The following is a 19,679-nucleotide window of genomic DNA, read 5'->3' as shown; positions in this document are numbered from 1 at the left end:
ACAGTACAGATTTACAAACACTGCAATCGGAAACTTGACAACCTTCGTCTCAGACAGCAAACAAGCAAATGAAAGTTATCAACGTCCCAGGCATCTCAAATTTCAGTCTTTGGAGTGGGAGGGAAACAAGTTACTTCCCACTCGCCTGCACATTTGGTTACAGCATGACAACTTCAACAATATCCAATGAAAATGAAATTACACAAGGAACTTCTTTTCCTTAAAAGAAACGGCTTACGTATCATTTTAAAAATATAATTTTCTTACATAAGAGCATTGACATGAATTCCCTACATCCAAAATATTAAACCAGAAAAATTTAACCAAGAACACCAAGAATGGGAGTGTTTCCCTTCAAGATTTTAAAAACTTGCAATATTAACGAATTTTAACTTCTGGACTAATACATTGTATTATCGATGAAAGGGCCGCGGTGCCACCACTCAATAGCTTTATCAGTTCCAAATATAACAAAGCCAAAGAGAAGTGGAACCAAAGCCCACATAAGAAAATTTTATTTCTTAACAGTCGACGGTATAAGCATCACGCGCCATGAAGGAGAAAACCCAGTAATGAAAAATAAAACATAAACTTGGCAATCGCCTCTCAAGTGCGCACATTATTATTTCAACTGGTGGAAAAGAAATCCTAGAACACAATTATTTTTGTGTATCCACTTTCTTCTGTTGAATGAAAACCGCCTTCGAGAGGAGACCACCCAGTGAAGCTAAAATTTACATCACCGTCATGATCTCACCTCGAAGGAGATTCCGTGAACTTATATTTCAACTGGCACCATAACATAGTATTAACGGATAACCGAAATTATAAAGCACGAAACATATAAAAATATTTGCAATCTGGCAAACTTGTATATTTGAAGGTAACGCACCATGGAGGAGAAAACCCAGTAATGAACAATGTAAACATTAAACTCGGATTTCTCCCTTCAGGTGTGTGCCATGAATTCTTGCTTAACGTTCGCCAAAGAAAAATTTTCAGCACGCCACAAACAACAATCGTAATTCGGCAAGATACAATTACTCGGGTGTTGACAAAAATGAGATCCGCTCTCGAGGAGACCACCCAGTGAGTTTTAATGTTAATCACTGTAATGAGCTCGCCTCCAAAGAGGTCCCAACACATTTCCTTTTAAAATAACATACTGAAAATTTTGATAAAACTACATTTAAACATAAACGAAAGTAAATAACGCAAAAATCTATCCACATCTGATGAATCCCTACTAAATATACGTACCATTTTCGTCTATTTCATAAGTAAGGATCAACTTTATCCTACACTATATCACAGTACAGATTTAGAAACACTGCAATCGGAAACTTGCCAACCTTCGTCTCAGAAAGCAAACAAGCAAATGAAAGTTATCAACGTCCCAGGTGTCTCAAATTTCAGTCGGTGGAGTGGGAGGGAAGCAAGTTACTTCCCACTCGCCTGCACATTTGGTTACAGCATGACAACTTCAACAATATCCAATGAAAATGAAATTACACAAGGAACTTCTTTTCCTTAAAAGAAACGGCTTACGTATCATTTTAAAAATATAATTTTCTTACATAAGAGCATTGACATGAATTCCCTACATCCAAAATAGTAAACCAGAAAAATTTAACCAAGAACACCAAGAATGGGAGTGTTTCCCTTCAAGATTTTAAAAACTTGCAATATTAACGAATTTTAACTTCTGGACTAATACATTGTATTATCGATGAAAGGGCCGCGGTGCCACCACTCAATAGCTTTATCAGTTCCAAATAGGACAAAGCCAAAGAGAAGTGGAACCAAAGCCCACATAAGAAAATTTTATTTCTTAACAGTCGACGGTATAAGCATCACGCGCCATGAAGGAGAAAACCCAGTAATGAAAAATAAAACATAAACTTGGCAATCGCCTCTCAAGTGCGCACATTATTATTTCAAATGGTGGAAAAGAAATCCTAGAAAACAATTATTTTTGTGTATCCACTTTCTTCTGTTGAATGAAAACCGCCTTCGAGAGGAGACCACCCAGTGAAGCTAAAATTTACATCACCGTCATGATCTCACCTCGAAGGAGATTCCGTGAACTTATATTTCAACTGGCACCATAACATAGTATTAACGGATAACCGAAATTATAAAGCACGAAACATATAAAAATATTTGCAATCTGGCAAACACGTATATTTGAAGGTAACGCACCATGGAGGAGAAAACCCAGTAATGAACAATGTAAACATTAAACTCGGATTTCTCCCCTCGGGTGTGTGCCATGAATTCTTGCTTAACGTTCGCCAAAGAAAAATTTTCAGCACGCCACAAACAACAATCGTAATTCGGCAAGATACAATTACTCGGGTGTTGAAAAAATGAGATCCGCTCTCGAGGAGACCACCCAGTGAGTTTTAATGTTAATCACTGTAATGAGCTCGCCTCCAAAGAGGTCCCAACACATTTCCTTTTAAAATAACATACTGAAAATGTTGATAAAACTACATTTAAACATAAACGAAAGTAAATAACCCAAAAATCTATCCACATCTGATGAATCCCTACTAAATATACGTACCATTTTCGTCTATTTCATAAGTAAGGATCAACTTTATCCTACACTATATCACAGTACAGATTTACAAACACTGCAATCGGAAACTTGCCAACCTTCGTCTCAGAAAGCAAACAAGCAAATGAAAGTTATCAACGTCCCAGGTGTCTCAAATTTCAGTCGGTAGAGTGGGAGGGAAGCAAGTTACTTCCCACTCGCCTGCACATTTGGTTACAGCATGACAACTTCAACAACATCCAATGAAAATGAAATTACACAAGGAACTTCTTTTCCTTAAAAGAAACGGCTTACGTATCATTTTAAAAACACAATTTTCTTACATAAAAGCATTGACATGAATTCCCTACATCCAAAATATTAAACCAGAAAAATTTAACCAAAAACACCAAGAATGGGAGTGTTTCCCTTCAAGATTTTAAAAACTTGCAATATTAACGAATTTTAACTTCCGGACTAATACATTGTATTATCGATGAAAGGGCCGCGGTGCCACCACTCAATAGCTTTATCAGTTCCAAATAGGACAAAGCCAAAGAGAAGTGGAACCAAAGCCCACATAAGAAAATTTTATTTCTTAACAGTCGACGGTATAAGCATCACGCGCCATGAAGGAGAAAACCCAGTAATGAAAAATAAAACATAAACTTGGCAATCGCCTCTCAAGTGCGCACATTATTATTTCAACTGGTGGAAAAGAAATCCTAGAACACAATTATTTTTGTGTATCCTCTTTCTTCTGTTGAATGAAAACCGCCTTCGAGAGGAGACCACCCAGTGAAGCTAAAATTTACATCACCGTCATGATCTCACCTCGAAGGAGATTCCGTGAACTTATATTTCAACTGGCACCATAATATAGTATTAACGGATAACCGAAATTATAAAGCCCGAAACATATAAAAATATTTGCAATCTGGCAAACTTGTATATTTGAAGGTAACGCACCATGGAGGAGAAAACCCAGTAATGAACAATGTAAACATTAAACTCGGATTTCTCCCCTCAGGTGTGTGCCATGAATTCTTGCTTAACGTTCGCCAAAGAAAAATTTTCAGCACGCCACAAACAACAATCGTAATTCGGCAAGATACAATTACTCGGGTGTTGACAAAAATGAGATCCGCTCTCGAGAGGAGACCACCCAGTGAGTTTTAATGTTAATCACTGTAATGAGCTCGCCTCCAAAGAAGTCCCAACACATTTCCTTTTAAAATAACATACTGAAAATTTTGATAAAACTACATTTAAACATAAACGAAAGTAAATAACGCAAAAATCTATCCACATCTGATGAATCCCTACTAAATATACGTACCATTTTCGTCTATTTCATAAGTAAGGATCAACTTTATCCTACACTATATCACAGTACAGATTTACAAACACTGCAATCGGAAACTTGCCAACCTTCGTCTCAGAAAGCAAACAAGCAAATGAAAGTTATCAACGTCCCAGGTGTCTCAAATTTCAGTCGGTGGAGTGGGAGGGAAGCACGTTACTTCCCACTAGCCTGCACATTTGGTTACAGCATGACAACTTCAACAATATCCAATGAAAATGAAATTACACAAGGAACTTCTTTTCCTTAAAAGAAACGGCTTACGTATCATTTTAAAAATATAATTTTCTTACATAAAAGCATTGACATGAATTCCCTACATCCAAAATAGTAAACCAGAAAAATTTAACCACGAACACCAAGAATGGGAGTGTTTCCCTTCAAGATTTTAAAAACTTGCAATATTAACGAATTTTAACTTCTGGACTAATACATTGTATTATCGATGGAATGGCCGCGGTGCCACCACTCAATAGCTTTATCAGTTCCAAATAGGACAAAGCCAAAGAGAAGTGGAACCAAAGCCTACATAAGAAAATTTTATTTCTTAACAGTCGAGGGTATAAGCATCACGCGCCATGAAGGATAAAACCCAGTAATGAAAAATAAAACATAAACTTGGCAATCGCCTCTCAAGTGCGCACATTATTATTTCAACTGGTGGAAAAGAAATCCTAGAACACAATTATTTTTGTGTATCCTCTTTCTTCTGTTGAATGAAAACCGCCTTCGAGAAGAGACCACCCAGTGAAGCTAAAATTTACATCACCGTCATGATCTCACCTCGAAGGAGATTCCGTGAACTTATATTTCAACTGGCACCATAACATAGTATTAACGGATAACCGAAATTATAAAGCACGAAACATATAAAAATATTTGCAATCTGGCAAACTTGTATATTTGAAGGTAACGCACCATGGAGGAGAAAACCCAGTAATGAACAATGTAAACATTAAACTCGGATTTCTCCCTTCAGGTGTGTGCCATGAATTCTTGCTTAACGTTCGCCAAAGAAAAATTTTCAGCACGCCACAAACAACAATCGTAATTCGGCAAGATACAATTACTCGGGTGTTGACAAAAATGAGATCCGCTCTCGAGGAGACCACCCAGTGAGTTTTAATGTTAATCAATGTAATGAGCTCGCCTCCAAAGAGGTCCCAACACATTTCCTTTTAAAATAACATACTGAAAATTTTGATAAAACTACATTTAAACATAAACGAAAGTAAATAACCCAAAAATCTATCCACATCTGATGAATCCCTACTAAATATACGTACCATTTTCGTCTATTTCATAAGTAAGGATCAACTTTATCCTACACTATATCACAGTACAGATTTACAAACACTGCAATCGGAAACTTGCCAACCTTCGTCTCAGAAAGCAAACAAGCAAATGAAAGTTATCAACGTCCCAGGTGTCTCAAATTTCAGTCGGTAGAGTGGGAGGGAAGCAAGTTACTTCCCACTCGCCTGCACATTTGGTTACAGCATGACAACTTCAACAACATCCAATGAAAATGAAATTACACAAGGAACTTCTTTTCCTTAAAAGAAACGGCTTACGTATCATTTTAAAAACATAATTTTCTTACATAAAAGCATTGACATGAATTCCCTACATCCAAAATATTAAACCAGAAAAATTTAACCAAAAACACCAAGAATGGGAGTGTTTCCCTTCAAGATTTTAAAAACTTGCAATATTAACGAATTTTAACTTCCGGACTAATACATTGTATTATCGATGAAAGGGCCGCGGTGCCACCACTCAATAGCTTTATCAGTTCCAAATAGGACAAAGCCAAAGAGAAGTGGAACCAAAGCCCACATAAGAAAATTTTATTTCTTAACAGTCGACGGTATAAGCATCACGCGCCATGAAGGAGAAAACCCAGTAATGAAAAATAAAACATAAACTTGGCAATCGCCTCTCAAGTGCGCACATTATTATTTCAACTGGTGGAAAAGAAATCCTAGAACACAATTATTTTTGTGTATCCTCTTTCTTCTGTTGAATGAAAACCGCCTTCGAGAGGAGACCACCCAGTGAAGCTAAAATTTACATCACCGTCATGATCTCACCTCGAAGGAGATTCCGTGAACTTATATTTCAACTGGCACCATAATATAGTATTAACGGATAACCGAAATTATAAAGCACGAAACATATAAAAATATTTGCAATCTGGCAAACTTGTATATATGAAGGTAACGCACCATGGAGGAGAAAACCCAGTAATGAACAATGTAAACATTAAACTCGGATTTCTCCCCTCAGGTGTGTGCCATGAATTCTTGCTTAACGTTCGCCAAAGAAAAATTTTCAGCACGCCACAAACAACAATCGTAATTCGGCAAGATACAATTACTCGGGTGTTGACAAAAATGAGATCCGCTCTCGAGAGGAGACCACCCAGTGAGTTTTAATGTTAATCACTGTAATGAGCTCACCTCCAAAGAGGTCCCAACACATTTCCTATTAAAATAACATACTGAAATTTTTGATAAAACTACATTTAAAAATAAACGAAAGTAAATAACGCAAAAATCTATCTACATCTGATGAATCCCTACTAAATATACGTACCATTTGCTTCTATTTCATAAGTAAGGATCAACTTTATCCTACACTATATCACAGTACAGATTTACAAACACTGCAATCGGAAACTTGACAACCTTCGTCTCAGACAGCAAACAAGCAAATGAAAGTTATCAACGTCCCAGGCATCTCAAATTTCAGTCTTTGGAGTGGGAGGGAAACAAGTTACTTCCCACTCGCCTGCACATTTGGTTACAGCATGACAACTTCAACAATATCCAATGAAAATGAAATTACACAAGGAACTTCTTTTCCTTAAAAGAAACGGCTTACGTATCATTTTAAAAATATAATTTTCTTACATAAGAGCATTGACATGAATTCCCTACATCCAAAATATTAAACCAGAAAAATTTAACCAAGAACACCAAGAATGGGAGTGTTTCCCTTCAAGATTTTAAAAACTTGCAATATTAACGAATTTTAACTTCTGGACTAATACATTGTATTATCGATGAAAGGGCCGCGGTGTCACCACTCAATAGCTTTATCAGTTCCAAATAGGACAAAGCCAAAGAGAAGTGGAACCAAAGCCTACATAAGAAAATTTTATTTCTTAACAGTCGAGGGTATAAGCATCACGCGCCATGAAGGAGAAAACCCAGTAATGAAAAATAAAACATAAACTTGGCAATCGCCTCTCAAGTGCGCACATTATTATTTCAACTGGTGGAAAAGAAATCCTAGAACACAATTATTTTTGTGTATCCTCTTTCTTCTGTTGAATGAAAACCGCCTTCGAGAGGAGACCACCCAGTGAAGCTAAAATTTACATCACCGTCATGATCTCACCTCAAAGGAGATTCCGTGAACTTATATTTCAACTGGCACCATAATATAGTATTAACGGATAACCGAAATTATAAAGCACGAAACATATAAAAATATTTGCAATCTGGCAAACTTGTATATATGAAGGTAACGCACCATGGAGGAGAAAACCCAGTAATGAACAATGTAAACATTAAACTCGGATTTCTCCCCTCAGGTGTGTGCCATGAATTCTTGCTTAACGTTCGCCAAAGAAAAATTTTCAGCACGCCACAAACAACAATCGTAATTCGGCAAGATACAATTACTCGGGTGTTGACAAAAATGAGATCCGCTCTCGAGAGGAGACCACCCAGTGAGTTTTAATGTTAATCACTGTAATGAGCTCACCTCCAAAGAGGTCCCAACACATTTCCTATTAAAATAACATACTGAAATTTTTGATAAAACTACATTTAAAAATAAACGAAAGTAAATAACGCAAAAATCTATCTACATCTGATGAATCCCTACTAAATATACGTACCATTTGCTTCTATTTCATAAGTAAGGATCAACTTTATCCTACACTATATCACAGTACAGATTTACAAACACTGCAATCGGAAACTTGACAACCTTCGTCTCAGACAGCAAACAAGCAAATGAAAGTTATCAACGTCCCAGGCATCTCAAATTTCAGTCTTTGGAGTGGGAGGGAAACAAGTTACTTCCCACTCGCCTGCACATTTGGTTACAGCATGACAACTTCAACAATATCCAATGAAAATGAAATTACACAAGGAACTTCTTTTCCTTAAAAGAAACGGCTTACGTATCATTTTAAAAATATAATTTTCTTACATAAGAGCATTGACATGAATTCCCTACATCCAAAATATTAAACCAGAAAAATTTAACCAAGAACACCAAGAATGGGAGTGTTTCCCTTCAAGATTTTAAAAACTTGCAATATTAACGAATTTTAACTTCTGGACTAATACATTGTATTATCGATGAAAGGGCCGCGGTGCCACCACTCAATAGCTTTATCAGTTCCAAATAGGACAAAGCCAAAGAGAAGTGGAACCAAAGCCCACATAAGAAAATTTTATTTCTTAACAGTCGACGGTATAAGCATCACGCGCCATGAAGGAGAAAACCCAGTAATGAAAAATAAAACATAAACTTGGCAATCGCCTCTCAAGTGCGCACATTATTATTTCAACTGGTGGAAAAGAAATCCTAGAACACAATTATTTTTGTGTATCCACTTTCTTCTGTTGAATGAAAACCGCCTTCGAGAGGAGACCACCCAGTGAAGCTAAAATTTACATCACCGTCATGATCTCACCTCGAAGGAGATTCCGTGAACTTATATTTCAACTGGCACCATAACATAGTATTAACGGATAACCGAAATTATAAAGCACGAAACATATAAAAATATTTGCAATCTGGCAAACTTGTATATTTGAAGGTAACGCACCATGGAGGAGAAAACCCAGTAATGAACAATGTAAACATTAAACTCGGATTTCTCCCTTCAGGTGTGTGCCATGAATTCTTGCTTAACGTTCGCCAAAGAAAAATTTTCAGCACGCCACAAACAACAATCGTAATTCGGCAAGATACAATTACTCGGGTGTTGACAAAAATGAGATCCGCTCTCGAGGAGACCACCCAGTGAGTTTTAATGTTAATCACTGTAATGAGCTCGCCTCCAAAGAGGTCCCAACACATTTCCTTTTAAAATAACATACTGAAAATGTTGATAAAACTACATTTAAACATAAACGAAAGTAAATAACCCAAAAATCTATCCACATCTGATGAATCCCTACTAAATATACGTACCATTTTCGTCTATTTCATAAGTAAGGATCAACTTTATCCTACACTATATCACAGTACAGATTTACAAACACTGCAATCGGAAACTTGCCAACCTTCGTCTCAGAAAGCAAACAAGCAAATGAAAGTTATCAACGTCCCAGGTGTCTCAAATTTCAGTCGGTAGAGTGGGAGGGAAGCAAGTTACTTCCCACTCGCCTGCACATTTGGTTACAGCATGACAACTTCAACAACATCCAATGAAAATGAAATTACACAAGGAACTTCTTTTCCTTAAAAGAAACGGCTTACGTATCATTTTAAAAACATAATTTTCTTACATAAAAGCATTGACATGAATTCCCTACATCCAAAATATTAAACCAGAAAAATTTAACCAAGAACACCAAGAATGGGAGTGTTTCCCTTCAAGATTTTAAAAACTTGCAATATTAACGAATTTTAACTTCCGGACTAATACATTGTATTATCGATGAAAGGGCCGCGGTGCCACCACTCAATAGCTTTATCAGTTCCAAATAGGACAAAGCCAAAGAGAAGTGGAACCAAAGCCCACATAAGAAAATTTTATTTCTTAACAGTCGACGGTATAAGCATCACGCGCCATGAAGGAGAAAACCCAGTAATGAAAAATAAAACATAAACTTGGCAATCGCCTCTCAAGTGCGCACATTATTATTTCAACTGGTGGAAAAGAAATCCTAGAACACAATTATTTTTGTGTATCCTCTTTCTTCTGTTGAATGAAAACCGCCTTCGAGAGGAGACCACCCAGTGAAGCTAAAATTTACATCACCGTCATGATCTAACCTCGAAGGAGATTCCGTGAACTTATATTTCAACTGGCACCATAACATAGTATTAACGGATAACCGAAATTATAAAGCCCGAAACATATAAAAATATTTGCAATCTGGCAAACTTGTATATATGAAGGTAACGCACCATGGAGGAGAAAACCCAGTAATGAACAATGTAAACATTAAACTCGGATTTCTCCCCTCAGGTGTGTGCCATGAATTCTTGCTTAACGTTCGCCAAAGAAAAATTTTCAGCACGCCACAAACAACAATCGTAATTCGGCAAGATACAATTACTCGGGTGTTGACAAAAATGAGATCCGCTCTCGAGAGGAGACCACCCAGTGAGTTTTAATGTTAATCACTGTAATGAGCTCACCTCCAAAGAGGTCCCAACACATTTCCTATTAAAATAACATACTGAAATTTTTGATAAAACTACATTTAAAAATAAACGAAAGTAAATAACGCAAAAATCTATCTACATCTGATGAATCCCTACTAAATATACGTACCATTTGCTTCTATTTCATAAGTAAGGATCAACTTTATCCTACACTATATCACAGTACAGATTTACAAACACTGCAATCGGAAACTTGACAACCTTCGTCTCAGACAGCAAACAAGCAAATGAAAGTTATCAACGTCCCAGGCATCTCAAATTTCAGTCTTTGGAGTGGGAGGGAAACAAGTTACTTCCCACTCGCCTGCACATTTGGTTACAGCATGACAACTTCAACAATATCCAATGAAAATGAAATTACACAAGGAACTTCTTTTCCTTAAAAGAAACGGCTTACGTATCATTTTAAAAATATAATTTTCTTACATAAGAGCATTGACATGAATTCCCTACATCCAAAATATTAAACCAGAAAAATTTAACCAAGAACACCAAGAATGGGAGTGTTTCCCTTCAAGATTTTAAAAACTTGCAATATTAACGAATTTTAACTTCTGGACTAATACATTGTATTATCGATGAAAGGGCCGCGGTGCCACCACTCAATAGCTTTATCAGTTCCAAATAGGACAAAGCCAAAGAGAAGTGGAACCAAAGCCCACATAAGAAAATTTTATTTCTTAACAGTCGACGGTATAAGCATCACGCGCCATGAAGGAGAAAACCCAGTAATGAAAAATAAAACATAAACTTGGCAATCGCCTCTCAAGTGCGCACATTATTATTTCAACTGGTGGAAAAGAAATCCTAGAACACAATTATTTTTGTGTATCCACTTTCTTCTGTTGAATGAAAACCGCCTTCGAGAGGAGACCACCCAGTGAAGCTAAAATTTACATCACCGTCATGATCTCACCTCGAAGGAGATTCCGTGAACTTATATTTCAACTGGCACCATAACATAGTATTAACGGATAACCGAAATTATAAAGCACGAAACATATAAAAATATTTGCAATCTGGCAAACTTGTATATTTGAAGGTAACGCACCATGGAGGAGAAAACCCAGTAATGAACAATGTAAACATTAAACTCGGATTTCTCCCTTCAGGTGTGTGCCATGAATTCTTGCTTAACGTTCGCCAAAGAAAAATTTTCAGCACGCCACAAACAACAATCGTAATTCGGCAAGATACAATTACTCGGGTGTTGACAAAAATGAGATCCGCTCTCGAGGAGACCACCCAGTGAGTTTTAATGTTAATCACTGTAATGAGCTCGCCTCCAAAGAGGTCCCAACACATTTCCTTTTAAAATAACATACTGAAAATGTTGATAAAACTACATTTAAACATAAACGAAAGTAAATAACCCAAAAATCTATCCACATCTGATGAATCCCTACTAAATATACGTACCATTTTCGTCTATTTCATAAGTAAGGATCAACTTTATCCTACACTATATCACAGTACAGATTTACAAACACTGCAATCGGAAACTTGCCAACCTTCGTCTCAGAAAGCAAACAAGCAAATGAAAGTTATCAACGTCCCAGGTGTCTCAAATTTCAGTCGGTAGAGTGGGAGGGAAGCAAGTTACTTCCCACTCGCCTGCACATTTGGTTACAGCATGACAACTTCAACAATATCCAATGAAAATGAAATTACACAAGGAACTTCTTTTCCTTAAAAGAAACGGCTTACGTATCATTTTAAAAACATAATTTTCTTACATAAAAGCATTGACATGAATTCCCTACATCCAAAATATTAAACCAGAAAAATTTAACCAAAAACACCAAGAATGGGAGTGTTTCCCTTCAAGATTTTAAAAACTTGCAATATTAACGAATTTTAACTTCCGGACTAATACATTGTATTATCGATGAAAGGGCCGCGGTGCCACCACTCAATAGCTTTATCAGTTCCAAATAGGACAAAGCCAAAGAGAAGTGGAACCAAAGCCCACATAAGAAAATTTTATTTCTTAACAGTCGACGGTATAAGCATCACGCGCCATGAAGGAGAAAACCCAGTAATGAAAAATAAAACATAAACTTGGCAATCGCCTCTCAAGTGCGCACATTATTATTTCAACTGGTGGAAAAGAAATCCTAGAACACAATTATTTTTGTGTATCCTCTTTCTTCTGTTGAATGAAAACCGCCTTCGAGAGGAGACCACCCAGTGAAGCTAAAATTTACATCACCGTCATGATCTCACCTCGAAGGAGATTCCGTGAACTTATATTTCAACTGGCACCATAATATAGTATTAACGGATAACCGAAATTATAAAGCCCGAAACATATAAAAATATTTGCAATCTGGCAAACTTGTATATTTGAAGGTAACGCACCATGGAGGAGAAAACCCAGTAATGAACAATGTAAACATTAAACTCGGATTTCTCCCCTCAGGTGTGTGCCATGAATTCTTGCTTAACGTTCGCCAAAGAAAAATTTTCAGCACGCCACAAACAACAATCGTAATTCGGCATGATACAATTACTCGGGTGTTGACAAAAATGAGATCCGCTCTCGAGGAGACCACCCAGTGAGTTTTAATGTTAATCACTGTAATGAGCTCGCCTCCAAAGAGGTCCCAACACATTTCCTTTTAAAATAACATATTGAAAATTTTGATAAAACTACATTTAAACATAAACGAAAGTAAATAACGCAAAAATCTATGCACATCTGATGAATCCCTACTAAATATACGTACCATTTTCGTCTATTTCATAAGTAAGGATCAACTTTATCCTACACTATATCACAGTACAGATTTACAAACACTGCAATCAGAATCTTGACAACCTTCGTCTCAGAAAGCAAACAAGCAAATGAAAGTTATCAACGTCCCAGGTGTCTCAAATTTCAGTCGGTGGAGTGGGAGGGAAACAAGTTACTTCCCACTCGCCTGCACATTTGGTTACAGCATGACAACTTCAACAATATCCAATGAAAATGAAATTACACAAGGAACTTCTTTTCCTTAAAAGAAACGGCTTACGTATCATTTTAAAAACATAATTTTCTTACATAAAAGCATTGACATGAATTCCCTACATCCAAAATATTAAACCAGAAAAATTTAACCAAGAACACCAAGAATGGGAGTGTTTCCCTTCAAGATTTTAAAAACTTGCAATATTAACGAATTTTAACTTCCGGACTAATACATTGTATTATCGATGGAAGGGCCGCGGTGCCACCACTCAATAGCTTTATCAGTTCCAAATAGGACAAAGCCAAAGAGAAGTGGAACCAAAGCCCACATAAGAAAATTTTATTTCTTAACAGTCGAGGGTATAAGCATCACGCGCCATGAAGGAGAAAACCCAGTAATAAAACATAAACTTGGCAATCGCCTCTCAAGTGCGCACATTATTATTTCAACTGGTGGAAAAGAAATCCTAGAACACAATTATTTTTGTGTATCCTCTTTCTTTTGTTGAATGAAAACCGCCTTCGAGAGGAGACCACCCAGTGAAGCTAAAATTTACATCACCGTCATGATCTCACATCGAAGGAGATTCCGTGAACTTATATTTCAACTGGCACCATAATATAGTATTAACGGATAACCGAAATTATGAAGCACGAAACATATAAAAATATTTGCAATCTGGCAAACTTGTATATTTGAAGGTAACGCACCATGGAGGAGAAACCCCAGTAATGAAAAATGTAAACATTAAACTCGGATTTCTCCCCTCAGGTGTGTGCCATGAATTCTTGCTTAACGTTCGCCAAAGAAAAATTTTCAGCACGCCACAAACAACAATCGTAATTCGGCAAGATACAATTACTCGGGTGTTGACAAAAATGAGATCCGCTCTCGAGAGGAGACCACCCAGTGAGTTTTAATGTTAATCACTGTAATGAGCTCACCTCCAAAGAGGTCCCAACACATTTCCTTTTAAAATAACATACTGAAAATTTTGATAAAACTACATTTAAACATAAACGAAAGTAAATAACGCAAAAATCTATCCACATCTGATGAATCCCTGCTAAATATACGTACCATTTGCTTCTATTTCATAAGTAAGGATCAACTTTATCCTACACTATATCACAGTACAGATTTACAAACACTGCAATCGGAAACTTGGACAATCTTCGTCTCAGACAGCAAACAAGCAAATGAAAGTTATCAACGTCCCAGGCATCTCAAATTTCAGTCGGTGGAGTGGGAGGGAAACAAGTTACTTCCCACTCGCCTGCACATTTGGTTACAGCATGACAACTTCAACAATATCCAATGAAAATGAAATTACACAAGGAACTTCTTTTCCTTAAAAGAAACGGCTTACGTATCATTTTAAAAATATAATTTTCTTACATAAGAGCATTGACATGAATTCCCTACATCCAAAATAGTAAACCAGAAAAATTTAACCAAGAACACCAAGAATGGGAGTGTTTCCCTTCAAGATTTTAAAAACTTGCAATATTAACGAATTTTAACTTCTGGACTAACACATTGTATTATCGATGAAAGGGCCGCGGTGCCACCACTCAATAGCTTTATCAGTTCCAAATAGGACAAAGCCAAAGAGAAGTGGAACCAAAGCCCACATAAGAAAATTTTATTTCTTAACAGTCGACGGTATAAGCATCACGCGCCATGAAGGAGAAAACCCAGTAATGAAAAATAAAACATAAACTTGGCAATCGCCTCTCAAGTGCGCACATTATTATTTCAACTGGTGGAAAAGAAATCCTAGAAAACAATTATTTTTGTGTATCCTCTTTCTTCTGTTGAATGAAAACCGCCTTCGAGAGGAGACCACCCAGTGAAGCTAAAATTTACATCACCGTCATGATCTCACCTCGAAGGAGATTCCGTGAACTTATATTTCAACTGGCACCATAACATAGTATTAACGGATAACCGAAATTATAAAGCACGAAACATATAAAAATATTTGCAATCTGGCAAACTCGTATATTTGAAGGTAACGCACCATGGAGGAGAAAACCCAGTAATGAACAATGTAAACATTAAACTCGGATTTCTCCCCTCGGGTGTGTGCCATGAATTCTTGCTTAACGTTCGCCAAAGAAAAATTTTCAGCACGCCACAAACAACAATCGTAATTCGGCAAGATACAATTACTCGGGTGTTGAAAAAATGAGATCCGCTCTCGAGGAGACCACCCAGTGAGTTTTAATGTTAATCACTGTAATGAGCTCGCCTCCAAAGAGGTCCCAACACATTTCCTTTTAAAATAACATACTGAAAATGTTGATAAAACTACATTTAAACATAAACGAAAGTAAATAACCCAAAAATCTATCCACATCTGATGAATCCCTACTAAATATACGTACCATTTTCGTCTATTTCATAAGTAAGGATCAACTTTATCCTACACTATATCACAGTACAGATTTACAAACACTGCAATCGGAAACTTGCCAACCTTCGTCTCAGAAAGCAAACAAGCAAATGAAAGTTATCAACGTCCCAGGTGTCTCAAATTTCAGTCGGTAGAGTGGGAGGGAAGCAAGTTACTTCCCACTCGACTGCACATTTGGTTACAGCATGACAACTTCAACAACATCCAATGAAAATGAAATTACACAAGGAACTTCTTTTCCTTAAAAGAAACGGCTTACGTATCATTTTAAAAACATAATTTTCTTACATAAAAGCATTGACATGAATTCCCTACATCCAAAATATTAAACCAGAAAAATTTAACCAAAAACACCAAGAATGGGAGTGTTTCCCTTCAAGATTTTAAAAACTTGCAATATTAACGAATTTTAACTTCCGGACTAATACATTGTATTATCGATGAAAGGGCCGCGGTGCCACCACTCAATAGCTTTATCAGTTCCAAATAGGACAAAGCCAAAGAGAAGTGGAACCAAAGCCCACATAAGAAAATTTTATTTCTTAACAGTCGACGGTATAAGCATCACGCGCCATGAAGGAGAAAACCCAGTAATGAAAAATAAAACATAAACTTGGCAATCGCCTCTCAAGTGCGCACATTATTATTTCAACTGGTGGAAAAGAAATCCTAGAACACAATTATTTTTGTGTATCCTCTTTCTTCTGTTGAATGAAAACCGCCTTCGAGAGGAGACCACCCAGTGAAGCTAAAATTTACATCACCGTCATGATCTCACCTCGAAGGAGATTCCGTGAACTTATATTTCAACTGGCACCATAATATAGTATTAACGGATAACCGAAATTATAAAGCCCGAAACATATAAAAATATTTGCAATCTGGCAAACTTGTATATTTGAAGGTAACGCACCATGGAGGAGAAAACCCAGTAATGAACAATGTAAACATTAAACTCGGATTTCTCCCCTCAGGTGTGTGCCATGAATTCTTGCTTAACGTTCGCCAAAGAAAAATTTTCAGCACGCCACAAACAACAATCGTAATTCGGCAAGATACAATTACTCGGGTGTTGACAAAAATGAGATCCGCTCTCGAGAGGAGACCACCCAGTGAGTTTTAATGTTAATCACTGTAATGAGCTCGCCTCCAAAGAAGTCCCAACACATTTCCTTTTAAAATAACATACTGAAAATTTTGATAAAACTACATTTAAACATAAACGAAAGTAAATAACGCAAAAATCTATCCACATCTGATGAATCCCTACTAAATATACGTACCATTTTCGTCTATTTCATAAGTAAGGATCAACTTTATCCTACACTATATCACAGTACAGATTTACAAACACTGCAATCGGAAACTTGCCAACCTTCGTCTCAGAAAGCAAACAAGCAAATGAAAGTTATCAACGTCCCAGGTGTCTCAAATTTCAGTCGGTAGAGTGGGAGGGAAGCAAGTTACTTCCCACTCGCCTGCACATTTGGTTACAGCATGACAACTTCAACAACATCCAATGAAAATGAAATTACACAAGGAACTTCTTTTCCTTAAAAGAAACGGCTTACGTATCATTTTAAAAACATAATTTTCTTACATAAAAGCATTGACATGAATTCCCTACATCCAAAATATTAAACCAGAAAAATTTAACCAAAAACACCAAGAATGGGAGTGTTTCCCTTCAAGATTTTAAAAACTTGCAATATTAACGAATTTTAACTTCCGGACTAATACATTGTATTATCGATGAAAGGGCCGCGGTGCCACCACTCAATAGCTTTATCAGTTCCAAATAGGACAAAGCCAAAGAGAAGTGGAACCAAAGCCCACATAAGAAAATTTTATTTCTTAACAGTCGACGGTATAAGCATCACGCGCCATGAAGGAGAAAACCCAGTAATGAAAAATAAAACATAAACTTGGCAATCGCCTCTCAAGTGCGCACATTATTATTTCAACTGGTGGAAAAGAAATCCTAGAACACAATTATTTTTGTGTATCCTCTTTCTTCTGTTGAATGAAAACCGCCTTCGAGAGGAGACCACCCAGTGAAGCTAAAATTTACATCACCGTCATGATCTCACCTCGAAGGAGATTCCGTGAACTTATATTTCAACTGGCACCATAATATAGTATTAACGGATAACCGAAATTATAAAGCCCGAAACATATAAAAATATTTGCAATCTGGCAAACTTGTATATTTGAAGGTAACGCACCATGGAGGAGAAAACCCAGTAATGAACAATGTAAACATTAAACTCGGATTTCTCCCCTCAGGTGTGTGCCATGAATTCTTGCTTAACGTTCGCCAAAGAAAAATTTTCAGCACGCCACAAACAACAATCGTAATTCGGCATGATACAATTACTCGGGTGTTGACAAAAATGAGATCCGCTCTCGAGGAGACCACCCAGTGAGTTTTAATGTTAATCACTGTAATGAGCTCGCCTCCAAAGAGGTCCCAACACATTTCCTTTTAAAATAACATATTGAAAATTTTGATAAAACTACATTTAAACATAAACGAAAGTAAATAACGCAAAAATCTATGCACATCTGATGAATCCCTACTAAATATACGTACCATTTTCGTCTATTTCATAAGTAAGGATCAACTTTATCCTACACTATATCACAGTACAGATTTACAAACACTGCAATCAGAATCTTGACAACCTTCGTCTCAGAAAGCAAACAAGCAAATGAAAGTTATCAACGTCCCAGGTGTCTCAAATTTCAGTCGGTGGAGTGGGAGGGAAACAAGTTACTTCCCACTCGCCTGCACATTTGGTTACAGCATGACAACTTCAACAATATCCAATGAAAATGAAATTACACAAGGAACTTCTTTTCCTTAAAAGAAACGGCTTACATATCATTTTAAAAACATAATTTTCTTACATAAAAGCATTGACATGAATTCCCTACATCCAAAATATTAAACCAGAAAAATTTAACCAAGAACACCAAGAATGGGAGTGTTTCCCTTCAAGATTTTAAAAACTTGCAATATTAACGAATTTTAACTTCCGGACTAATACATTGTATTATCGATGGAAGGGCCGCGGTGCCACCACTCAATAGCTTTATCAGTTCCAAATAGGACAAAGCCAAAGAGAAGTGGAACCAAAGCCCACATAAGAAAATTTTATTTCTTAACAGTCGAGGGTATAAGCATCACGCGCCATGAAGGAGAAAACCCAGTAATAAAAAATAAAACATAAACTTGGCAATCGCCTCTCAAGTGCGCACATTATTATTTCAACTGGTGGAAAAGAAATCCTAGAACACAATTATTTTTGTGTATCCTCTTTCTTCTGTTGAATGAAAACCGCCTTCGAGAGGAGACCACCCAGTGAAGCTAAAATTTACATCACCGTCATGATCTCACATCGAAGGAGATTCCGTGAACTTATATTTCAACTGGCACCATAATATAGTATTAACGGATAACCGAAATTATAAAGCACGAAACATATAAAAATATTTGCAATCTGGCAAACTTGTATATTTGAAGGTAACGCACCATGGAGGAGAAACCCCAGTAATGAAAAATGTAAACATTAAACTCGGATTTCTCCCCTCAGGTGTGTGCCATGAATTCTTGCTTAACGTTCGCCAAAGAAAAATTTTCAGCACGCCACAAACAACAATCGTAATTCGGCAAGATACAATTACTCGGGTGTTGACAAAAATGAGATCCGCTCTCGAGAGGAGACCACCCAGTGAGTTTTAATGTTAATCACTGTAATGAGCTCACCTCCAAAGAGGTCCCAACACATTTCCTTTTAAAATAACATACTGAAAATTTTGATAAAACTACATTTAAACATAAACGAAAGTAAATAACGCAAAAATCTATCCACATCTGATGAATCCCTGCTAAATATACGTACCATTTGCTTCTATTTCATAAGTAAGGATCAACTTTATCCTACACTATATCACAGTACAGATTTACAAACACTG

The sequence above is a fragment of the Lepisma saccharinum genome, chromosome 17 (assembly GCF_977018435.1).
Source record: "Lepisma saccharinum chromosome 17, izLepSacc3.1, whole genome shotgun sequence".
Lineage (NCBI taxonomy): Eukaryota > Metazoa > Arthropoda > Insecta > Zygentoma > Lepismatidae > Lepisma > Lepisma saccharinum.
The sequence above is the reverse complement of the archived record's forward strand: the minus strand, read 5'-3'. Positions refer to the sequence as shown.